General features: G+C 45.2%; 1 protein-coding gene and 1 long non-coding RNA gene across 3 annotated transcripts in view; one reads left to right on the top strand and one right to left on the bottom strand.

The window, feature by feature from the left end:
- Positions 1-609: 609 nt before the first annotated feature.
- LOC308478087 overlaps positions 610-25,940 on the bottom strand; it is a 26,787-nt gene continuing 1,456 nt past the window's right edge. Inside the window, exons 2-3 of the long non-coding RNA XR_013986865.1 lie at positions 1,351-1,431; positions 610-725 (exon numbers count right to left, since the gene is read on the bottom strand). This is a non-coding gene — a long non-coding RNA (uncharacterized lncRNA). The remainder of the gene's footprint in view (positions 726-1,350; positions 1,432-25,940) is intronic.
- Positions 24,316-25,940, top strand: part of AMOTL2 (angiomotin like 2) — an 18,983-nt gene continuing 17,358 nt past the window's right edge. The window contains exon 1 of one of the 2 annotated variants that reach the window (XM_081007280.1): positions 24,316-24,573. The gene's annotated coding sequence lies outside the window, so the exon portion shown is untranslated. Of the gene's footprint in view, positions 24,574-25,392; positions 25,606-25,940 lie in introns of those variants that run through there. The other variant, XM_081007281.1, reaches the window with a different exon arrangement.

The raw sequence follows: 25,940 nt of genomic DNA, 5'->3' as shown, positions 1-25,940 counted from the left end.
AGTATGGGGTCCTGATTGACTCTGATGTAGAAATTATTCATTTTGGTTGTGTAGCTTTTAATGTTTTGTTTATTGCATATTATTTCTTTTGTTATGTTGTAATTATGTGGTTTTTTCATGTTGTAAGACTCCTCGAGCGTGATTTGAACTATGAGAATGTGGCATGCAAATAAAATTACGTACGTACATATGCATCATCTGCAGACACAAAAGGAGTCAAATAGAGGAGTGTAATTTCTTTTCTTTTCCCCTCTTTGTGAGACTTCATGCACACACTTCAAAGGAATGTTGCAGGCACTGTCCGTCTTCTCACTGCCCTTGAATTATCAGCCTTCTAACATGATGCTATTTACTGTGGTCACTGATAAAATAAGCTGCAAGAAATACATGAACAAAAAGGAAAGCTCTTCCATGTTTTGTCTTCTCTCACACAAACCTTCAGAGAAACATCTGCTTTTGTGAGTTCTGGGTAAAGGCTGCAATCAAGTGTCAGAGAAACTACAGAACGTGATTCAGAGGAGATGCTGAATATGCGTCAAACCTGATTCATTTGGCCTGTTATGGTGCTCCTGGAGGGCACAAGGAGAAGGGGACAGCAGAGGACAAGATGGTTGGACAGTGTTCTCGAAGCTACCAGCATGAGTTTGACCAAACTGCGAGAGGCAGTGGAAGACAGGAGTGCCTGGCGTGCTCTGGTCCATGGGGTCACGAAGAGTCGGACACGACTAAAGGACGAAACAACAACAAATTGCCAGTGTTACTGTTCCTGCATTTTCCTGTGATTTATTTTGCATTACTTTTATCAGTCTCTACACAGACTGAACCAGAGTTATAAATCAAAATGTTGAGACTGAAGCTTAGACTTGTGCTTACCACATTTTACTGAGCAAAGTGGTGCATACAGCACTATCCTAACCATGTCTATTCTGAGTAAACAGATATAGACTTAGACTATAGACTGTGCATCAGCTTAAATCCAAATGCTTTGGCTTAAGTAAGTTCTGAACCAGAATGTAAATTTCCTCCAGATGCAGTCATCAGAGTTCTTATATTTTTCTGCTTTTGACTGTTTTCTAGGACATGCCAAAGCTTCTAGGAAAAAAGTTAAATCTTGGCATGAGTCTGCTATAAAAATTCCTTCTGAAAGCCCCTTATGATCTCACCGGCTTGTGGTATTTTTTTACACAGGGTAATATCGTATTGATATTTTGGATACGTTTACTAGCCAAATTGTTGCTAAACCGCTAAAGATGTTCATTTCAGAGCAGGAGCAGAACATTCTTTCCACCAAAGAAGTTATTTAAGCTGTCCAACAGGACTACAAATTTTGAATGTCTCCTTTTTGCTTACCCGATAGTTTTCACAAAGTGATGATTTCATGTAATAAACAAGCCTTCGGATGTGGGGAGGATAAACTATTTGGGTGAAGACCTGTGAAAAGAAAACAAGGTTCAGAAATCAGGGTGAATTCGGTTCTTGAATGTTTTGCTAACCTACTCATCTCATCTCTGTCCTTATGTCTAGCCAGAGTAATGCTGATACGAAGATGACAGGGAAAACTAGTTCAAATAGTTATACTGTGTGTCACAGAAGATGCTCATAAGAGCAAAACTTTGCAATCCACTTTGGTTTCTGTCCTAATTGATCCCTTAAATGGTTTGACATCTGGTTACTTTAAAAACTGTGGGAGAAATCATTATTTAAAAAGAAAACCCATAAAGGGCAGCAACTGCTTCTACTTCCTTTTAACATTATTGACGCTTAAAGGTAAAGGTAAAGGTACCCCTGCCCGTACGGGCCAGTCGTGTCCGACTCTAGGGTTGTGCGCTCATCTCACTTAAGTGGCCGGGAGCCAGCGCTGTCCGCAGACACTTCCGGGTCACGTGGCCAGCGTGACGAAGCTGCTCTGGCAAGCCAGCACCAGCGCAGCACACAGAAATGCTGTTTACCTTCCCGCCAGTAAGCGGTCCCTATTTATCTACTTGCACTTAGGGGTGCTTTCGAACTGCTAGGTGGGCAGGAGCTGGGACCGAAAGACGGGAGCTCACCCCGCCACGGGGATTCGAACCGCCGACCATATGATCGGCAAGTCCTAGGCACTGAGGTTTTACCACAGCGCCACCCGCGTCCCATTGACGCTTAGGACCAGCTTTAATTAAACATTTTCTCATGGATTCCAGTCTACACACACACACACACACACACACACACACACACACACACACTATTCTTCTTCTAGCTAGGCAGATGGTCAGACAATCAGATGGTTCTGCTTTGAAGGCAAAGAAGTAAATGATGGAACTGAGCCTGCAATGTGGAAGCCATGTTGGAGCTCTGGGCAAAATATGTTCTGGTATCACCACAGCTAGTTGTAAGTGCTAGGAATTCAAAATTCAACACTAGGACATGCAGTGGCGTAGCGTGGGGGGTGCAGGGGGGGCCTGCCGCACCGGGCGCAACATCGGGGGGGCGCGCTCGCACTCGCAGCTCTCTGCCCCTACCTGGCTCACTCACTCTCTCTCACTGCAGTGCTGGCTGTGCGAATCCGATCCGAGCCGCTGGGTCGCCGCCCACTGTGGAGGGGGTGGGTGCCAGGCGTGCGGTGCGGAGAGACAGCGAGGGACTATCTGGGGGAGGGACAGTGCAGCGGCCGCCCAGCGCAGCACTGAGCGGGGGAGAGAACCACACCAGACCAGCCCAGGCAGCAGCAAGAAGAAGCTGGCAGCGGCGGCAGGTAAGGGGTTAGGGGGCGCAAATTACTTGCCTTGCCCCGGGTTAGGGGGCGCAAATTACTTGCCTTGCCCCGGGTTAGGGGGCACAAATTACTTGCCTTGCCCCGGGTTAGGGGGCGCAAATTACTTGCCTTGCCCCGGGTTAGGGGGCACAAATTACTTGCCTTGCCCCGGGTTAGGGGGCGCAAATTACTTGCCTTGCCCCGGGTGCTGACAACCCACGCTACGCCGCTGAGGACATGGAATAAAAAGCAGAAACCAACTGAATAGATAGAAAGAGTGTATACAATCTACAGCCTGTCCTGCTACACATTCAAGATATAGATATTGACACAAAGTTTTTAAAGGATACATTTTGGAGGACAAGAGTAGCAGTCTCAAAAAGAAGATGGCCGCCAAGAGGTCAAAAAATGTTTGCCATTACGATAGGGAACCCATGATAGAGGTCAGTTTAAAGATTGTGAAGGGACCTTGTGGTATCACAATGGGGTACCTATGAGAGCAATTAGTAAATAATAATAATAACAACAATAATAATTTTTAATGGATGAAGTTGAGAGGGGGCAACAACAAAAACACCTTTTGGCATCAGGAGCACAGTGGGGATCCCATGGGTTCATCAAACAAATATTTAAACTATTTATTCTGTTACTTTATTTCTACCAGTTTGGAAGGTTTGGGGGGCAGTAAAAACATACTGAGGGCCATATGTAGCCTTCAGGTTATGGGTTAGCCACCTCTGCTGTAGATAATGGATTTTGTGGTGTGTTTTGAATGGAAGCATACAGATATGTAGGTTTTCAATATAAGGTGGTATTTATGCATGCCCATTATACAGCTGCACAGCAGTTCAGGTGCTGAGTCAGTACACATCTCATACCTAGGCCTGCAGTGAAGATGCTTGTATTTGGTAGGCATTTGTGATGGCCTGGGACTTGGGTTTGGACTCGGAACTGGAGGAGTCTTCGTCCACACCGGATCCTCTGCCTCAGGCAGCAGATGAACCGAGTCTGGGGCCTGATTCTGAACAGCCCCAGTCTGCACAGGTTCCGCTGCAACAAGCACCAGCTGAGCGGAGTCAGGGGCCTGAGCCTGCCCTGGCTCCAGATGCGGGGATTACCTCATTGCCCTCTGCTGGGCAGTCACGTGCAGCTGCTCCACTACCAGTTGGGTCAGGAGAGGATGAGGCGGCCTCTGGGTCTAATAACCCACTGACATCTTCCGAGCTGCAGAGACTCAGGTCTGAAAGAAGGAGAGACCTGAGTAACCACAAGAGGAGTGCTCGCCTTTGGGTGAGACAGGGAGGTGAGTCACCAGGGGATCAGGACCGGCCGTTACCCCGTCAGAGATAAAAGGCTGCCGGACCCCGCCCCAGGTTGCGGGAGCAACATTGCTGCTTGCTGGAACCTGCCTGTTACCCTGTGCCTGACCTAGCCTGGTTTCCTGCCTTGGCCCTGTTGGACTGACTCCTCATAGAATCCTTGGATTCGGGACCAGACATGGATCGCGTTACGCGGGTAAACCCCTGGGCCCAGTACAGTATTCTACACTGAGAAGAGAAATTTCTTGTTGTTCAGTTGTTCAGTCATGTCCGACTCTTTGTGACCCCATGGACCAGAGCACACCAGGCACTCCTGTCTTCCACTGCCTCCAGCAGTTTGGTCAGACTCATGTTGGTAGTTTTGAGAACCCTGTCCAACCAATAAATTTCTTACTTGGGACAAATTTGCTTCCATGGTGACATTTTTTAGGATGACGGGGTTGTATGCTTGCTTGCTTAGAAAAGCTGAATTGGTAATCTTTTCATTCTTGTACGGAAGAATGTTAGCCTAGCTGCAGGTGAAAGGAAGGAGATCGACGTGACAGATGGTTAAGAGCGTTCATGAATTAAACAGTACGCCAAGAATAGAACAACTGCATTTATGAAACTCTCATTCAGAAAGAAAATGCAAGGCTGGCTTGCAGAGGTGAAGAAGGCATGGCTAGAAGCTAGGAAACTCTCATTCCCCCACAGGTGGTTGCTTTCAGAACCCAAAACATTCTTTTTATTCAGAGGGAGAAGCAGCAACTATAGTATTCAAGGTCTCTTGTGACCTCAGTTGGCTAATTTTCTCAGTCTCTGCATGCCTGGGTGTTGGGAGTGGGGCGAGGGAGGGGACACAAGTTTCCTGCCTGCTGCTGCTGTTGTTCATTATGCCATAATTTTACAGGTTAATACAGATGGCACCCCAAAGGGCACTGAAGCATTTGGAAAGGACAAAGACTAGAATTCACAAGTCAAACCAAGAGTTTACTCTTTCATAGGAATCCTATATGTCAGGCATGAGGGAACCTCTTTCAAACCAAGAGCCACACTCCAGAGCGAAAGCAGCGAGTGGAGCAATGGATATGGCTTTGTATCAGGGCCGGCCCACCCATGTGGTAGGGGAGGCATTTATTGATTTGGTATATTCTTGGTTTTATTGTGTATTTTGTGTTTTTAATTTGTATATTTTTTTTGCTGTAAACCGCCCTGAGGTATTTGGATGAAGGGTGATATACAAATTTAATAAATGGTCGGGGGGGGGAGGTGTTGTGAGGCAGTTGCCTCAGGTGGCAGATTGGGAGACAACGAGAGAGGTGGCAGATCTGAGGAGCATGCCAGTGTAGTGTAGTGGTTAAGAGCGGTAGACTCGTAATCTGGTGAACCGGGTTCGCGTCTCCGCTCCTCCACATGCAGCTGCTGGGTGATCTTGGGCTAGTCACACTTCTTTGAAGTCTCTCAGCCTCACTCACCTCACAGAGTGTTTGTTGTGGGGGAGGAAGGGAAAGGAGAATGTTAGCCGCTTTGAGACTCCTTCAGGTAGTGATAAAGCGGGATAGCAAATCCAAACTCTTCTTCCAACACCACCACTGCTTGCTCCTCCTCCTCTGCTGTTGCCACTGCCTACTCCTCTCCAGCTTTCTTTTTTCTCCCGCGACAACTTTGATGGGGGCAACTTTAGCAGCAGTAAGCCATTTTCTGTTTAACCTCAAGCAGCAAAACGTCCTAAGCCAGCTCTGCTTTGTACATTAGGCTACATAGTTACATTTCATCCACTCAAAATTCACTAGGTTACACACAGTTACACACACACACACACACACACACACACACACACGTAAAATTTCACTGCCTTAGGAGATGCTTCCCACAAGCAGGATGCAGGAATCATACTGCTGACTCTATATTGCTATTGTTAATTCTGCATGTTTTTCCTCTGTGTTAATGGCAGAAGCATACAGTCAGAGTAACAAGATAAGCAGTGTGGTTTTATTAACCAAAGCTCTCAGTTTGAAAAGGAGCTAACAGAGAATAGGGGGGAGAGAATAATCTCATGGATGTATATGATTTTGTTGGAATGGCAAACCAAAGATGAAATGGTTAAATCTGCTTTGATTCACTGGGCTAGAGATGTGGGACATAATATCAAGATGGAGTCGTGGGGAAAATTGTGGAAATCAAATCTGAAATTCCCAGCGTGTTATCCTCTGAAAGAAAATTTTATGAAAATGATTCATAGATGGCATCTGACACAAAGCAAATGAGCAAAATTGTATAAATCTGAGTCAGGTATCAGTTAGAAATGTAAAGAAGTAGAAGGTACATTTTACCATATGTGGTGGACATGTAGAGTGGCTAAGGATTTTGGGGTGATGGTCTATAACAGGCATAGGCAACCTTTGGCCCTCCAGATGTTTTGGCCTACAACTCCCATGATCCCTAGCTAACAGGACCAGTGGTCAGGGATGATGGGAATTGTAGTCCAAAACATCTGGAGGGCCAAAGGTTGCCTATGCCTGGTCTATAATGAGGTAAAGAAAATATTTAAATATTTAAATGAACTTATTTTTATATGCAACGGCATCAGCAAAGGTACTATGTGCGCGAAATGGCGAGAGGAGGTGGTACCTACAAAAGAAGAGATGCAATTAAAATTGACGAAATATGCCAAATTGGCATATGTAGCTATGAAAATTAGAGATCAAGAAGAAGAAGATTTTAAGGAGGATTGGAAGATATTTGGGGAATATCTAAAGCACTATTGTAAACATGCAAAATTGCAAGTAGGATTTGAATGAAGAACAGCAGTAAAATATGTATCTGAGAATAAGCAGAAAGGATAAAGCATAGAGTAATTATAATATGCAGCAATATTAGAGAATATGGGGAAACCATGGAGGGGTGGAGGGGAAGTCAAATGGTAAACTAATATTAAATAGAAAGTATATAATGTGTATTAAATTTGTAAACCTTTGAATTTCTAAATGATTTTTTGAAAAAGAAATGTACAGTTAGAATATGCAATAAAATGACTGGGAGAGGATGGAACATGTTTAAAAGAGATAATTGGAATGAGAATTAGTTGTTCCTATGAATTTTGGACTTTGTATTTTGAGGACTGCTGTCTTTCAAGACATTTTGGGGCCAGTCTTTCCTATTCATAAGCTACCTGAATCCTTTGTCTGCAGCTCAAAATACAGAGTAAATCCAAAAAATTCTTTTCTCAGTTTTAAAAATTATTCCCTGCCCAAGAAAAAAACTCTCCTTTCTTCTTGGGGAGCTACAATCTCTCCCAGAGAATTTGGTTTATCTAAGCTCTGTGGGTAGTTTTATTTTATTTTTTGTTTAAGGTGCTGAATGGAAACTTAATGTTCCATATCTAATTAGCAATTTTGCCTGCACCTGCCCCTTCTTTCTTTCTCTCTGCCTCACACTGTCATCCCTCTGACCATCTGCTGTTCCAGAGTCCTTGCAGATGGTAGCAGCTATATGTCTGGGCAGCTCTGTGCCCATGCGTGTCTCGGGGAAAACAATTTAAAGACAAGAAGAGGCTTATTTCAAATTCAGATGTCAGTGCCCTTGAAAACAGCAGGAGGGTCGAGTGCCAGCTACATTCCTCTGTGCCCAGAGGTTTTTTGTTTTGTTTTTTTAATGCCCTGAGAAGTAATCTGAGCAGTTTCTTGGCATCTTTTGTTAGGCTGTAAGCTATTCACAAAATACAGGAGCTTTTGTTTGTCCTAGGGAGTGCTCCACATGGCGATTTTGCCAATCCTCAGGCATTCAGAAACAAGGAGGCAGCTTTCCAAAATTCAAACCTTGGTCCTGAAAACGTGGTGAAATAGGAATAATGCAAATGGATGGAGCTAGCTTCCAAGTAATGTGTTTGGGTGTTCTCAAATCATTTGGGGGGGTGGGTCCTGACATGCAGCTCTGGTGACAGCAGTCCAGTAGCAACTTATTTGTTATGCAGAATAAGCCTTTGGGCTATCTCGGAACCACATTTTCTGTATTTGCTCAGATGCTGTTAATTCCAGTACAGTGGTACCTCAGGTTAAGAATTTAATTCATTCCGGAGGTCCGTTCTTAACCTGAAACTGTTCTTAACCTGAAGCACCACTTTAGCTAATGGGGCCTCCCACTGCTGCCGCACTGCCGAAGCACGATTTCTGTTCTCATCCCGAAGCAAAGTTCTTAACCCGAGGTAATATTTCTGGGTTAGCGGAGTCTGTAACCTGAAGCGTATGTAACCCAAAGTACCACTGTATATATTGTTTCCAGAAGTATGCAAGAAATAAGGTACTTCTTTCTGTTAAGAGACACTCTGAAGTGGGCATTTTAGAGCTCTGGTTTGTTTGGGGGGATGCGGGAGGCGCTGTGGGTAAAACCTCAGCGCCTAGGACTTGCCGATCGCATGGTCGGCGGTTCGAATCCCCGCGGCGGGGTGCGCTCCCGTCGTTCGGTCCCAGCGCCTGCCAACCTAGCAGTTTGAAAGCACCCCCGGGTGCAAGTAGATAAATAGGGACCGGTACTAGCGGGAAGGTAAATGGCGTTCCGTGTGCTGCGCTGGCTCGCCAGATGCAGCTTGTCACGCTGGCCACGTGACCCGGAAGTGTCTGCAGACAGCGCTGGCTCCCGGCCTATAGAGTGAGATGAGCGCACAACCCTAGAGTCTGGCAAGACTGGCCCGTACGGGCAGGGGTACCTTGTTTGTTTTTTTAATCCTACAGATCACTAAAGAGGGAGCAGATGATCTTGTGCACATGTGCATTGTTTTTGTGCAAGGGAGCCTTTGACAGGTAATCAGAAATGATGTTCTGTCCTTGTAGTCTGTAATGTGCTGTGCTACTTATGTTTTTCCTCTGAAACAGACTAGACTTCTTAACTCTTCATCCTGTACATTAATATTCAACGCCTCCCAAATATAGATGCAGAGTTAGACTATATTGTATGACAGTGCTGGTGAGAGTGCCCCCCCCCCCATATATCCATTCTTTTGTTCTGGCAGTTCTCCGGAACAGCAACATGAAATTTGGCCCAGTCTGGGCCCCTCTTCATAGACATCAGTAGGAAAATTAACTACAACCTCTAAACTTGGGGTGCTCTCCAAACCTGTGCCAAAATTTTGCAGTGATTTGCAGCACCCCATGAACTGAGCAACTGATACATCAAACTCGGGGTTTGTACTTAATATTGGTTTGGAGAAAATCCTAGATTTGGGGGTTCATAGTTAATATTAAATACGAGCCCTGTGTTTGATGTATCAATTGCTCAGTTTGTCGGGCAGTGAAAAATGTGGTGTTTTCGCTGCAAAATGTGGCGTTTTCACTGCAAAATGCTGCAAAAAACCCTCCTGCAAATTCTTGGCACCCGTTTGGAGCCCAAAGTTTGGGGTTCGTGGTTAATGTGGCCCACATCATATTATTATTATTATTATTATTATTATTATTATTAATAATAATAATAATAATACCCCACCCTTCCCAGTTCAAAAACTGGGCTCAGGGTGGCTAACAACAAATTTAAAACACTTAATTGTAAAAGCAGCATAAAATACAGTATAAAAACATGAATAACAATAAAATTCAAAGTTCAGAAATCAATTTAGGGTAAATCCATCCAATAAGCATTAGATAATCCCCAGGGCTAGCTGAATTGGTCCTACTTGGGCCAGCGAGGAGGCCAGGGGAGAATTAGCTGTGGGGTCTCAGAGTGGGTAATCTTCATAAAAGGGGATGGGGAGGGAAGAGAAGGGAAATAAAAGATCAGGCTGAATTCAAATGAAAGGCCAGGTGGAATAGCTCTGTTTTACAGGCCCGGTGGAAGGAAGTTAAATCCTGAAGGGCCCTAGTCTCATGGGACAGAGCATTCCACCCGGTCAGAGCCATCACTGAAAAGGCCCTGGCCCTGGTGGAGGATAGTCTGACTTCCTTAGGGCGCAGGGCCTCTAAACTATGGTTATTCATGGACCTTAAGGTCCTCTGCGGGGCATACCAGGAGAGGCGGTCCCGTAAATACATCAGCATGTAAGCAGAGCCCCTTTACAATCCAGCTGAATGCAGGAATGACTGCAGAACTGACTTCTGTGTGTATTGGTGGCAGCGCACCCACCTCCCCATGCATCTTTCAACACATGGAGGGGCCATATGAACCCTGTAGGTGCTGTCTATAGACAAGACTTTTGTCTTGCAACGGGTTCTGTCTGTCGAGGCAGATAACTGCCTGTTTCTACTTCAAATGTAGAAATGCTTCTGGTTACACTGCTAGAAGAGCCACAGCGGCAGCAAGAGACCTGTGCTTTTGGCCTGTGCCAAAATGTGTCATCCAAAGTATGCGCTTAGGTTGCACTTTCAGGCATACTAGGAAGGAGCATGGGGAAGGTTTGCGGGACAATTGCTTTCAAAGTAACAAGAAAAATCTGTAGGTTGATCACAGTTGTTTTGCTGATTCATGTTTTCCTTGCCAAATATTTTAGATGATTCACTTGGTAGATATTTTTACCAAGTTTGAGCACCTGGGGGAACCATATGTGTGTATAGATGTACATAACTGAGGAGTGTTTAAGAAGGTTTCTGTTCATTCAGGTGGTTTTATGTAAGAAAGGACAACAGTAGGATTGAATTTTATTATTTATCATTACTGTTATTTAAAGCCAGCCATTTAATAGTTAGTCTTAAAAACATATTCCTTTTACTTAGCTTTTAATTATTGTTCTGACTAGAAGGCAGCAATAGCTGAGGCTGCAAGCAATTTGGAAAGTAAATTGTTCCTCCATTTATAAGCAAAAGCTACTCTTGAATTCCCCCCACCTACCTCAAACTCTAATCAGAAATGCTGATTGTTTTTTCTGAAATGAATCAGTATGAAGAGGTTTTTAAAGTAACAAAATCTCACTCAAAGTGGATAACAGTAATACTCTTGCCAGAAGGCTGAGTTCAGAAGCCAAGAAAAGGCACAGGAGATAACATGAATGAATTGGTGGTCTCAGACTTGTGATTTGTCCCACAATCACTTCTTGATGCTTTGGATGATAATGCATGGCTTCCTAGTGTGAGACCTTTCTTCACCTCCAGTTCTAAAGTCTTGAGAATTGGTCTGACAGAAACCAGAAGCACCATTAAACAACCCAAGCCATCATTTACTGGTATTTTATCATACTCGCCTACTTGTTATATGTCTACTACACGATTGTTTCCACTTATGGTGCAGACTCTTAGCACTTTGTAAGCCCTTGGTCTCCCTGCATTTTACCTCACTTGAATTGTGCTCAGAGATCTCTATAGATTTCTTTTCCCATATTGTTAGCAAGACAGTCTAAGAGCCACTGTCCATTTTCACTGGGCATTTACAAAGCTTCCTCTTAAATGCATTGTCTTCCCCATTTGTATTTATTATTACATTTATACCCTACATTTCATCCATGGAGTTCAAGGTGGCTCCCCCCTTCTAAATTTTATCCCCACAACAACCCTGTGAGGTAGGTAAGTCTTTTACCCAGTGAGCTTCATGGCTGAGTAGAGATTTGAACCCTTGTCTTCTGGGTCTTAGTCCAACACTCTAACCACTACACTTCCCTGTGTCTGTTGTTTCTTCTAAGGTTCTTATCTCTCTCTTTTTGCACTGCAGAAAATTGAACTTTCTTTTAAAAAAGAATGGAGCACCTTGGATTATCTCCTTGGAGATTTTCTTCATTTCTAAGATGAATTGTTACTATGTGTGCACTGATTTATTTTGTGGGTGAGCCTATGTCTGATCACCAGTTGTTGTTGTTGTTAATTAAATTTGTATACCACCTTTCATCCGAAGATCGCAGGGTGTTTCACAACATAAAAATACAAAATAAGGACATAAAATACAAAAAACAGAAACAAATAACCGCTCTCCCACAAACACATGTAAAAGGCCATTGGTTGTTTAATCGGCCAAGATAATTAACTATGAACCCCAACAATTTGGATCCTCTCCAAATCTGTGTTAATGTTTCGCAGTTGTTATGCAGCAAAAACCCAAAAATCCAACAGTGTCCAAATCACTTCAAACCAGTGCCAAAATGGCAATGGTTTTGCTGTGTTTTGCAGCGGAAACCACACATTTTACAGCACCCCACAAACTGAGTAGTTGATACTCAAAAGGAGGGTCTTAGCTATCACTCCAAAACCCAACATTCACTCCAAATCTGTTCCAAAGTTTTGCAGCAGTTTTGCAGCAAGGCCTGGTTACATAGAAACATTTTTGTCTGGCACCTAAAAGATATGGAATGAAGGTACCAGACAAGCCTCCCTGGGCAGAGTATTAGGCACATCGACACAGATTCACATTATTTCCCTGCTCTGCAGTCTGTATGCAGAATGCCCCAGGCTCAATTCCCAGTATTTCCAGGTGGGGCTGGGAATGTCCTCTGCCTAAAAGCCTGGAGGTCACTGCCATTCTGTGAACTAGATGGACCAGTCTGGCTCAGTATATGGCAGCTCCTGTGCTCCTGTGCTTCTAATAGTGCTTTGGTTGTAAAAAGACTGTAGAAAGACTCACCTGCTTAGCCACACAGCACTGTCACACCTTCTTGAGCAAAGGGAACAGAGTGAGACGTACACACACACACACACACACACAGAGGCTCTACACCCTCTGAAGCAAAAAAAGTCAATTGCAATGGTCCATGCAGTTTATAGCTGAAGGATATTGTTAAATACCCCTAAGGCAGATTTGCCAGTTTGCCAGCTACAGGGAACCAGGCAGAGGGCCTTCTCGGTAGTGGCACCCTCCCTGTGGAATGCCTTCCCATCAGATGTCAAAGAGATAAACAACTACCTGACATTTAGAAAACATCTGAAGGCAACCATGTTTAGGGAATTTTTTGATGTGTGACATTTTAATGTATTTTTAATCTTTGTTGGAAGCCGCCCAGAGTGGCTAGGGAAAGCCAGCCAGATAGGTGGGGTACAAATATTAAATTATTATTATTATTATTATTATTATTATTATTACTCTTTGAAACCTATTGGCTGCCTCTGCAAGATATGCCATTCTTCTGCAGATATTCCCATGAATGAGTGTTCATCTCCATGTGGTGGTTCTTTCTAGAATATATCCAGGAATTAGTCAAACTGCAGATTATGATGATGCATGGTTTGGCTTTCATGTTTATTGCCCCTCCACCTTTAATAGCATTCACAAGAGGTCTTAAGCAGGATTGGGGCCATTGCATTGGTGGAGGGTTGGTTTTTTAAAACCCTTTACCCCTGCACCCATTGAAAGCTCCATCTGCACTGGAAGGGAAGTTGCCACTGGTGCTGATGACATTTCCCCTCTGCACACAAATATAGCTCAAGGGTGAGTGTGTGTAACGATTTTCATCGGGGTACCACAGTGAAGATATAAGGCATTTTAAAAGAACAAAAACAAAAAAAACCCTCCAGACACATTGCAGCCCCAATCCTGATTGGGGGCAGGTACAGCAGCTATTTAAAGGTAAAATAAAAGTGCAAGACCCAGCCCCGCATTTAATGTAATGTTTATATAGTTCAGCAAAATTAAGATCTAGATAAACCCTGCTCTCAGGCTTATACTTTTAGAAACTAGATACTCAAGGGGAAATGAGTGGAGGGAAATGATTAGAGGAAGATTAGTCTGAGAGGTGCATTTTAGATTCAGTCAGGTTCAGGTTGGTTCTACTAGGAAGAAGAAAGCTACCCTGAAAATGTCACATGAAAATCAAAGAAAATTCATGGGCTGAGGTAGAATCCAGAAACCACTTGCCATGTGAAGGAAATTGCTGTGGTGTCTTAGTGTGACTGTAGTTTACAACAACTTTTGGTGGGGGCTGGAGAATTCAAACAGTCTCCAAAACAACCTAGATGAAAATTCACACATTTAAATACTGTAGGTGGTACAGCTACATCAAATTTTGGACCATTGGTGTACTACATATTTGAACCAGTCTTTGCGTACATATAAATCTGGAAGGTTTTTCTGTTTGGTTTGTTCCTTCTGTTGCTGTAGTACTTTTTAAAAGAAGTATTTTTATAGCATGCTTCAACCATATTCTCATGCTGGCTTACAAAAAGAATAAAAAACTAAAGGACATATTAATTAGGAAGGACTGGTGGGGGGCTTTTAATATGGATTTTTTTTTACTAAATCCACCAAGAGAAGGGTAAACTTCAAGGACAAATCTGGGAGAAGGTTTTGTGGGTTCCCAAACTCAGGGATGCTTCCCTAAAATCTCCTGTATGGTCCTCTCATCAGACTAGGAGTCCGAGGGATGTTTTTCCCTGTGGGTTTTGGTGTAATAAACCCCAGGGCCAGCTTTTCAGTTTCCAAAGCTCTCCTTACCTACCAACAATCCACCTCTCTGCAGAGAGGGGTCCGAACAGAAGGGTCTGTGAACAGAAGGGTCTGTTGGAAATTAGGGCATAAGGGGTGCGTGAGAGAAAAGCTTTTTCATACCAAAGGGACTGACGTTAGAGCAGGTCTCCTGATGAGAAGGAATGGCTCTCTCCACCCCCCTGCTGAGATAATGGGATAGTGAGAAGGAATATACAGCAGGGACTCATGGTGTTCAGGGAAGGGCATGAGAGTTAGTCTTTGACCTGAGGTGAGCAAATTGCTGCCTTTTGTCCCCTTGCATTGTATTGGGAACAGAAGAGGAAATAGCTGCATTCCAGACATTACCATGTCAATGTAAACAGCGGAGGGGAGGGGGAGGGGAGGAAGGCAGTGTGTGTGTGACTTTATACAAAGGGATGCCTGTCTCCCTCCCCAGAGCCCCTCCCACGTTATTAAGAAAAATAATTTTGCTTTGACATGAAACGAAGGCTACACTTAAACATAAAAAATGACCTTGATGTTGACATTAAAACTACAGCATCACACGCATCTAGGGACAAAGTTTACTCCTCACCAACTGGGGTCATGCGAAAAACACATTTTCAAAAGCGTGTGACAAAATGTTGTGCTGCTCACAAAGCAGCAAGCAGAATTGTTCTGGGCTGGGAGCAAATAATTCTGCCCACCTGCGCAGGAGGCACGCTGGGAAATGCCGCAGAGAGCCTACAAAGAACAGTGGCTTTAATGCAGACATCATTTTCTGAACTCGGGGAAACAGGTTTTGGCCTATTCAGAAACAAAACAATAGCATATGAATATATATTTTCAAAGCATATGTAACTGAGAGATCCTGTTGTGTACAAATCTAGCCCAAAGTGACAAAAAAAGTATTAGTAATAATTTCCCATTTCAACTGAAGCATAAGGCCAATAAATGTCAGAAAAAGTGTGTGATTAGAATGCAGATAGAATCTTCTTTCTATCATACTCCACATTTTCCCACAATTAAACTTGAAACAGCATATATTAGGCTTTCATCCAGGAAATGACCAGGTGCTCACCTGCTTAGCACTGTCAGGGTTACTGCATCATATGCCTTTAGACCACTGGTGGGGAATCTCCAGCCTGTGAGCCCAGTTAAGCCAAATAGGGGCCCGATCTCAGACCATGAGTCCTCAAACCCACAGACACCACACCTGATGTCATACTATAGGCACAGGTAGGAGCATCAGGGTAGCTAAAATAGTACCCCCCAGATCAGCCTTTCTCAACCTTGGGTCCCCAGATGTTATTGGACTACAACCCTCCATCATCCCTAACCACCGGTCCTGCTAGTTAGGGATGATGGGAGTTGTAGTCCAACAACACCTGGGGACCCATGGTTGAGAAAGTCTGCTCCAGATGATGTGGGCTGCAGCTCCCATCATCCCTGACCATTGCCCATCCTGGTTGGGACTGGTGGAAGTTGTAGTTCACAACACCTGGAGGGTACCAAGTTGCTTATCCCAGGTCTACATGAAATCTGCTCTTTTTCTGCTAAATATGTTTAGCAACAACAAATGAGCAAGAATATGAATTAAGATTGCAGAGGCTTGGATCACTCAGTGGTTGATGCTTATCAGCCTATTCCAAAGCCCTTCAACTAAGACTTTTCTGTTGTGTTCCAGAGATAGCATCTGTTTAGTGGCATCTCCCATTTCCATACAGAACAATGAAAAGTTGGAAGGTGAATCGGGCTTCTTACTATTCAAAGATAATTGTGCTGAGGCAGGAGTACATAAGGGAACATGCTGTCTCCTATAAATCAGTATTGCACATTGTCTTTGAAACATCTGCAGCTGCCTCTGGGTCTGGAGGGCCAAGCGGACAGAGAGAATTGGAAACTCAGCATCGCACAAAGGTCAAAAGATGAGTTTTCCACTTTCCACCATCTGCAGTGCACTCTAGTTTCATTTCTATTGTGTCCTGTGCTTTATTTTCAAGGCGGCTTTGACTTGGCTCTAGCTACAGTGATTATGCAAAAACAAAACTAGAACCTGAAACTACCTAATCAGCAAACCGGAAAGTAACCTACAACCTTTTTGATGTATTGGGCTGTGACTTCTGTAGTTTTAGTGGAGCGTTCAAACTTGCTGTAGCCACCTGAGAATGATTCCATGCCAAGCTGGAGATATTTCCCACCCTCTGCTCCCAGAATTTTTCGTTCATTCTAAGCTGGCCTTGTGCAATGGATTTGCTGGATCCATGCAGTGATGTGTGTTTTAAACTCTGTCACAGTGAACCTCTTCAAAGGCCAAGGCCAAGCAAATCAAAGGAAAATGGAGGAAGTGTGGTGACATGAGACCCAACAGGAAGGAAGGGAGATAGCTATTCCTACAAGACAGTGGCTAAAAGGGGTTAGTTCATGGTTGCCCTGATCACCTGTGCAAGAGATCACCTGGAAGCACACTTGGCATCAAGAGATGTATCATTTATTTGCCCAGACGTATGCAACTTATTATATCATCTTTTGATGGAGGATGTGTAACCCACCCCACAGTTTGGTAGTACTTTCTTTGGTTTTTAAGTGCTATTGTTCTTTATGATGAATAGTTGTGTGTGTGATGGTTGTTGTTGTTGTTGCTGCTGCTGCTACGTTCATCCCACCTTATATCCAGGGAGTTTAAGGTGCCATGCACATGTCTCCATCTCCGCATTTTATCCCCACAACAACCTCGAGAGGAAGGTTAGGCTGAGAAATAGTAACTAACCAAGGTCACCCAGTGGGCTTTTTTGGCTGAATGGGGATTTGGATCCTGGTCTCCCAGGTCCTAATAGGACTCTGTAACCACTACACCACACTCACTTTCTTGAACTGAATGTTTGTGTTATGCATTGGACTCTAGGATTGACTATGATTAAGAGCAGCTAAGGAACATCTTTAAACAAACAAATAAGATATGAGGGCACAGAATCTCTGCTCCAGTACACTGATGTGTTGGAACTGATTCCATGTGCAAACAACTATTATTCTTTAGTACATTTTTATCCCACTGTTCATGCAAGGAACTCAGGTTGGCATACCTGAATCCCACTACTTTATCCTCACAACAAGTCTGTGAAATACGTGAAGCTGAGAGCTAGTGTCTAGCCCAGGCTTCCTCAACCATGGCCCTCCAGATGTTTTGAGACTACAATTCCCAGCATCCCTGACCACTGGTCCTGCTAGCTAGGGATCATGGGAGTTGTAGGCCAAAAACATCTGGAGGGCTGAGGTTGAGGAAGCCTAGTCTAGCCCAAGGTCATCCTACACCACACTGGCTGTAAACGGGTTGGGAGAAGATGCCCCTCCCCCCAGAAGTAGGTGTTGAGTAGTTCCGCCTTCTCTCTGTCACACAATAGCATTTCTCCTCCCACACAGAGAACCTACCACTTGCTTGTTCTTCCACTTACTTCAGACATAGCCAAAGACACCTTTTTAATTATTTTTAACTTCTCTTGCAAGCCTGAGCTCATTCTGAGCTTTAGCCAGCCTTCACCCTGCAACTGTTGACTACTTGTGTATACGCCTCCTTTGTGATTTCCCCTTTCTTATAGCTCCATTCCTGTTTTTAAAAAGAAATGTCCATAAACATTCATTTTGTTGCAGGTCCCTTTTGCTACTTAGCAGTATTACTGAAAATGTATCACTGGAACTGTCTTACTAGGGAATAATCTTTCAGTCTCAAAGTTACTGGTAGGAGCAAGAAAATGCATCATTCTGAATATTCATGATGCAGATGTTTGTGACATCATCACAGCAGTATGTGAAATTTAAATATTGACTTCCATCCGTGGAAACACCCTTGGATTACAGCCCATATATTTACACAGCCATCTCTTCCTTTAGCCCATGTCATTTAACTGAGGGCATACCACAATAAAAATGATTCCGTAACTGATTACACAAGTTCACGTCACAACAAACCTGTTCATCCTTTTAAAGAGCTCTCTGGTATGTTGAAAACATTAACCTAACATGGTTTATGCATGACAAGCAGGTAGCAATCCTAATTTTAAAATGTGCTGTTGACATAATTTCAAAACTGGGGTGGCTAGTACTTGAGGTCCCAAGAGACTGTCAGTCAAAGTTGTTTTATGTTTAAGTGGAACACCAATCTCTTGATCACCTACAAGGATCACCATTACCAAGCCATAAGTGGTACATGTCCAGTCAGGATTCCCAGGATCTTGCCAGAAGATAGTGCCAATACTTTACATCCATTAAACATGCACATCCTGCCCCATTTCTCTACTAAAGGTAAAGGTAAAGGGACCCCTGACAGTTAAGTGCAGTCACGAACGACTCTGGGGTTGTGGTGCTCATCTCGCTTTGCAGGCCAAGGGAGCCAGCATTTGCCCACTTCCGCAGACAGTTTTTCTAGGTCCTGTGGCCAGCATGACTAAGCCACTTCTGGCAAACCAGAGCAGTGCACGGAAATGCCGTTTACCTTCCCACCAGAGTGGAACCTATTGGATGAGAATATTCTGTGTGAAGCACAGAAAATATGTCCTTTTTTTAGTGCCTTTGTACATTATCATCTCCAGGCAATGACATGATAACCCTAATAAACCTGTCATTTAGGTCAGTAGCCCCATATAATGAATGGACCCATCAGAAAATTGAACAGACACATTGGCATTGCACCATTACTGAAGATGAATGTAAAGGGGTCAGCAAACTTTTCCAGCAGGGGGCCGGTCCACTGTCCCTCAGACCTTGTGGGGGGCCGGACTATATTTTTGGGGGGAGGGAATGAACAAATTCCTATGCCCCACAAATAACCCAGAGATGCATTTTAAATAAAAGGACACATTCTACTCATTTAAAAACACACTGATTCCTGGACCGTCCGCAGCCCGGATTTAGAAGGCGATTTGGCCGGATCTGGGGCCCCGGGCCTTAGTTTGCCTACCCATGGATTAATCCCTTCCTTACATTGTAATCCTAAACACATTTACAAGCAATCAAGTTTTGTTAAAATCAGTTAACTTTACTTCCTGATAGGTGTGTTTTTTACTTGATAGTGATCTCCATGGGTTAAATCGGAATACTGAAAATATAGAAAGGTGTTTTCTGTGCCTCCTTCCCAGTTCTGCAAGCTGAAGTCTGAGCATTTCCCAGAAGTTATGTAACACTAAAAATAAAAAAGTTTCCAGTGACTAGGACTAGGCTGCAGATATACTTATTGTATGTTTATATGTCTTTGTTAAATATTTCTTTTCAAAGGGATATTGCCAGCTTCATGCCTTGGGCTCTTCCGCACAATCAGTTCATTGTACCATAAATGCACTTCTGTTCCTCATTTGTCGCACCTACACCTCATGACTTTCCTCATGGTTGTGCTTCTGTTGCCTGCATTTCTGCTGCCAAACACTCAAAGCCACAGTCTTTTCTATTTATCAAAGCAGAGCACTTCCATAAAAAGCCATTATCATAATGCTCACCACATGAAATGTGGGTCCACAACTGCTGTGAGCAATAATCAGATATTTTTTCCAACGTGGCTAGTGATCAGCCACGCAACTTATCATTTGCACCCACAGGGTGCAAGGAAAAAAACAACCAGTGACATATTAGGAAACTTTACTGCTTTGTTTTCTAGGGTTGATCTAATTCCTTAGAGGCTCTGTTCTGCCGGAGATAACATGTAATAAACAAAAGTATCTTCTCCTTTATGCCTGCCCTCCTGTTTCTTCTAAAGCTTCTGCACCTATATTCTAATCCGGTGTTGTCTTCAGCCTTCAGTCTAATCCTCAGTCACAAAATCAAAATCTATTCCATCTCCTTGGCTGTCTGTCCTCGGAGTAAAGCAGGAAATATTTGGAAACTTGCCATCTTGAGGGAAGAGCAGGAAAGGGGAGAGGAATTCCCAAGCCACCCCCTGGAATGTTCCTGCAAGTCAAAGGATATTGTGCCTTTTTGTTAGTTGCAAACAGCCATCACCTGTCAAATGGGGGCAGATGGGGGGGGAAGAGAAGCTTCATTGTGGGGTGTGCAGTGAGAGGAGCAGATGGCAAAGGCAGGTTCTTTCTTTTTTAATCAGCCTTCTTTGGCATTAAAGACAACAGATCCTCTCACAGCTTTGATTAAATAAGATTTATTTCCACAGGCAGCTGGCAGGCAGAATGCTTATCCCCAGTCAATAAATACCCCTCCTCTAACAGCAAGCTGCCTGCACTCGCCTCATGCAGACACACAAATACATGAACAGAATTTCCAAGAATGAACTCCCTGAATCCACAACCAAATTGCCCAGAAAACTTAGACTAAGGACTCTTCCCCATATAGTACACATAATAAGCCCTTGTACTTTTTCTTCTTTGTTGGGAGATTAAGCAGAAAAGGGGCTAGGTCCCCTTCTGAAAGATGCGGAGACCTCTCCCCTTCTTAGCATGCAATCTTCAGGACAAACACAGAGGACTGTAGTGCTTTTGTTTTTGTATTTATGAAATCACACTTCTTATGGTAGCTGTCTTGAGCATCCCATTACTGGATGGAAAGGCAGAGGGGAAAATATTACAAAAATAATAATAATAATAAGCACTTATTATTAAGCAGGCTCAATTCTGGCATGGTTCTGTGACTTGTTGCCTGGAATTTTGGTCCCACGACCCTCAGTGTCCTTGAGGCTGGCAGTAGCTACCCAGCAGAGAGGGCAAAGCATTCTGTGCCCCCTACACTCTCCTCTCAAGTCAGCCTGAAGGTTTAAGACACCTTGCAACGTTTCACAGCTTTGCAAACTGCTTTGGCTGAAAAGCAACGTACATTTTAAAAATTAAAATAAATGCTTTGGGAGATTTATTCCCTGGTATGAAGAGAGAAAAAACTATTCTGGGACTGTACCCCAGGAATCCAGCAAGAAGCATCCCCCCAAAAAATTCCAAGCAGACCAGTTAGATTTCTTCCTGCACTGTTATAGCAGTGAACAATGGCGAATATAATAGGGTAGTTTCATGGGAAGATAAAAGAGGAGTGTGCCTTTTGGGGGGGTAAAGTCAAACTGTTGAAAGGTTGCAGTACCTGCTGAGACCAATACAAGAGAGACATGTTTTATTGCTGATGGGGCACATGAAGGCATCCGGTTGTGCTGCTACAGATGCACCATGGCCAGTAGCCGACTTTGGGCTTTAAAATTTCAGTAGCACCTTGTGCGCTGCCAAACTTCATCACCTTCCCCCCTGCTGCTTCTTGCCTTCCATTGTTCATCATTGTTGCAGTGCCCTTTGTGGTGCCCTCTCAGCTTAGTGTCCAGAATGGCTAAACCAGTCATACTCCCCTAAATCCACCTCTGCCATCGTGTTTCTTCTCTCTGTGTTCCTTCCGGCAGTCATTCCTCCTCTGGTCACTATTGTGGATACGTGACCAGTCTGATTGTCCCCAGGCACTGTGGTTGTCTACAAGGGATTCCTACACAGCAGGGTTAATGTTGCCAGCATTCATGCTACTTTTGTGGACATCTTTGTAATACAGACGGGTGGCACTGTGGATAAAACCTCAGCGCCTAGGGCTTGCCGATCACATGGTCGGCGGTTCGAATCCCTGCAGCGGGTTGAGCTCCCGTCTTTCGGTCCCAGCTCCTGCCCACCTAGCAGTTCGAAAGCACCCCTAAGTGCAAGTAGATAAATAGGGACCGCTTTATAGCAGGAAGGTAAACGGCGTTTCCGTGTGCTGCGCTGGTGCCGGCTCACCAGAGCAGCTTCGTCACGCTGGCCACGTGACCCGGAAGTGTCTCCGGACAGCGCTGGCCCCCGGCCTCTTAAGTGAGATGGGCGCACAACCCTAGAGTCGGACACGACTGGCCTGTACGGGCAGGGGTACCTTTACCTTTTACCTTGTAACAGAGACATGGTGCCTGAAGCCAGACCTGTTTGCCAACCTTGGGTCTCCAGCTGTTTTTGGACCACAACTCCCATCATCCCTAGCTAGCAAGACCAGTGGTCAGGGATAATGGGCATTGTAGTCTGAAGATAGCTGGAGACCAAAAACAGCAAGATGGTCCCACCATCTTCCATTCTGTGGAAATGACCCAGCCAGCGTAGACATATTTGAGACAGGTGTGTGAAAATGCTGGGAATATGGGCTTGGGAGAGCACATCTGTCCTGCCAAGTGATGCTCAAAATCTTTCTGATGCAGTGCATATGGAAGGCATTGAAATGTTGCTCCTGGCAGGTGTAAGTTGCCCATGATTCACTACCATAAACAAGCCTGGTAGTCCTTCATCTTGGTATTGGACATTAGCATCATGTTCTCCCTTTTGGAGAGGCAAGCCAATGCCGTAGCTGCCTTGCAAATACACTTGTCCAGCTCAGCATCAATGGAGAGGCTGCTGGTTATGGAGGAATCCAGGTAGACAAATTAATCTGCCATCTCAAGCATGTGGTGGTAGACTCAGCTCTACACGCTTTGTTTTAATTATACCAAAATCAGAGGCAAATATTAATGCAAGGGCAAGTGTGGCAAAGCTGGTTACACACATCCCCCTCTGCTGGCTCCGTTGTTCCTTTACAACCTTCTTTATCCACTTACTAGAGTCGCCCTTAGAGATGCCATTACTGTTGGGGTACATCCAGATAAAGGTATTTTCAAGGGTCAGATATGCTGATTCAGGATGCCTGACAATGTACACAAGCCACAGGGGAAACAGGGCCAATCCTTGCTAGCCTAAGCAGCACACTAGAGATTCAGCGCAGTCTAAAAGTTGCAGTCACAAAGCCCTACATTGGTGGGTATTTTTTTGCATGGAGTATCTTCCCTCTCTGCTAAGTCTGGAATTGGATGTTTTCAGCAGCTGATAGATTGCTGAATGGGGCACAACTGTAGTAAGCCTGAGGCCTTGCCATCAGATCTTGAGGCCTGCCCAGAAAAGTAAGCAGCCTTGCCAAAGGACAGGGAAACATCAGGAACCCCAAAATTTGGGATCCTCTCCAAAACAGCTGGAAGAGGAGTGGTGAGTGTAGAAAGTTGAGGAAGAACTGTGAGTGGAAGGAGTCACATTTGCTATCTTTTTGCATTTGTTCAACTCCACCTCTTTCAGCCCCCTAAGCTGGAGAACTGGGTGTGTGAAGAGCAGTTTATTGATTGAATAGGACACAGCTGTGGGCAGCCTGACAAATCTCATAAAAGCAAACTCTACCCTCAGCCAGTTCAGGGGACCAGTTCAGCTTTGTACATGCAATAGTTGGTGAGTTTGCGGTCTGGTAAGAGGCTGAGTGGTGTGGTCAGTGAGAAGCGGTTACTATCAGTACTCAATTACAGTACTGATACTTTATTGCCCGTTTGTGTTGAAGGTTTCATTGCATATTTTTGTAATTGGTGCCTTTTTAAAAACTTGCTGCCTATTGCTTAAAATATATTTCCTCTGTTAAACTGTACAGTAATGGTCTTAAATAAACTGGCTGCGGGGGAACTCCGCTGTCTGGAAGATGTATTAGAAACGGCCAGGAGCAACTAATTTATTTTTGGAGACTCCTCACAAAACAAGCTCCCCCTGCCCCTCTTTTAGAAGAAAACGTAGCTGAGTTGGGGGCGGGGGCGGAGAGAGCCTTAAGCAATGGGAGGCACTGGGGAAGTTAGGCGAGTTCTACGCTCTGGAGTCCGACCTAATATCTGCGTGCCCCTCAGCCAATTTAGAATAGATAGCAAATGAACATTTCCAGCGCATTCGTGGCCTCCTTCCTTCGCACAGCGAGGCGTCAGGCTATTATTCCGCGGCGCGCGCCGACTGGGCCGCACGGCTAGTGGGGACGCAGCGTCGCGCCCCCTCCCGGGCTCCGGCGTTAATCGCAACCGCGGGAGCGAACAGCCCGCCGAGCCGCCTCGACAAGCCTCTCTTTGCAGCGAGCAGCTTTTGATCGCGGAGTGGGGGGAGGCGGACCTGGCGCTCTCGCATTCCTGGCATAGCAGCAGCAGCCTCTTCGCGCGGCCCAGCCTCCCCGGCTCTCATTACAGCTGGCGGAGGCAGGCTGTGCGCTCAGTTTGCCTTCCTTCCAGCAGGGGCGGACGCAGGCAGGCGCTGCGCGGGGCTTTACATGCACCCCCTCGGCTCACTCAGGCGCTGAAGCCAGGAGGAGCGCGCAAGCCGCGGAGCCGGACATTTGCTGGGGTTGAGCCCTCGCTTCCTGCCCGGCGCTAAGAGCGGGTCCGAACCGAGCCCGCAGTTTAGCACGAAGCCATTGTGGGGCTGCGATGGTCCGGTAAGTTCCGCGCCACGCGGGAGCGACTGCAAGGGGAGCGCGCGCGAGAGAGAGACACACCGAGAATGGCTGTGTGACATATGTCCTTCGGTATAGCTGGAGACCGCCAAGCAGCGGCCAACTTTCCCCGCATTTGGAGTCGGCTCTCACCGTGGCGACTGTCTGGTGACACACTGGTGGGAGATCAAACTATCCAAAACCCGAACTCTTGCTATAAAACGGGGGGGGGGGGGAGAGACCTCCAAAGCGATTGCCCTGTTTGCTTTGCCTTGGACAAATTTTCTGGCTTTCCCTCCTAAATTTTGATCTGGAGGTGCGTCTCCCTTCAGCTCCTTGCCTCCTTCTGGTGTCCTCTCCCGCCACCAAAAAAAGAGAGAAAAAAATCTCCCCAGACTTTTCCTAGGTTGTCTTCATTCCCGAATCTCTCGTGCGCGGGCAGGTAAGGTTTCCAGGCGTGGGTGGGACCAGGGTGCTGCTGCTTGGGGCTGGGGGGCGCGCGTGGGCTGGGCGGGCAGGTGCTGCTAGGGGCATCCCTCTCGCGCGCGGCCGCCTTGGCTTTGTCTGGCCTGCCGCTGGCCGCTGCTTCCCGGAGCCCGGAGCTCTCGCTCTCACTTCGCAGGAATGTTAATTGCAATCCAAACCCCGATGATGTCAGGGCAGAACTATTTGGAAAACAAAGAGCGGGCAGCGAGGCAGGGGAAACTCGAAATACTGCGCAGATGGCAATCTGCTGAGTGCGCTTCGGGCGATCGCTCTCCATTACATGCATTTGGGCTGGAAGGACGGCGACGGGTGGGGGCGCGGCGGGATCCTGGCCTTGGATGCCGCTGCTTAGGGAGACTTTTTGCATTTTTTCCACGGGAGCGGAGCGTAGAATTTGTCGCAGATAGTTAAGATAAGGAAGCACTCAGAGGCTGGTGGCACTTAAAGACGAGCAACCTAGCAAAGCAGTGCCGGGGAAGCGTGCATAGGATTGCAGCCTGAGGCTAAAAGCTGTGCGCCCATTCCTAGGACTAAGCTCCATTGAGCTCGGTGAGTCTTAACTTCCGATGGACATGCTTGGATTGCTCCGTCGTTTATTGTTCACCTTTTAAGGTGAACTCTCCTTAAAAAGAAATAAGCTAACATTTGTTGCAAAAAAAGTACTTCTGGCATGCTTGACCCTTTCTGGAATTTAGCATCAAGATAATGGTGTCTCAGACTTTATACACTGCAAAGTGCAGTAGAAATATTTATTCCCTTCGTTAAGCCCCCTTGCCTGGAAAATAGTTATGGAGCTCATAAAATGAGTGCAATTAAAAACCATGAAGCAGCTTGTCCTATTCAATGTGCTACAGAAATACCCAATAATGTCTGGTTGTTAAAAT

Source organism: Podarcis pityusensis (genome assembly GCF_964106645.2).
Source record: "Podarcis pityusensis genome assembly, chromosome: 5".
Classification (NCBI taxonomy): domain Eukaryota; kingdom Metazoa; phylum Chordata; class Lepidosauria; order Squamata; family Lacertidae; genus Podarcis; species Podarcis pityusensis.
Note: the sequence above shows the minus strand (reverse complement) of the source record. Positions and strands in the feature narration are given on the sequence as shown.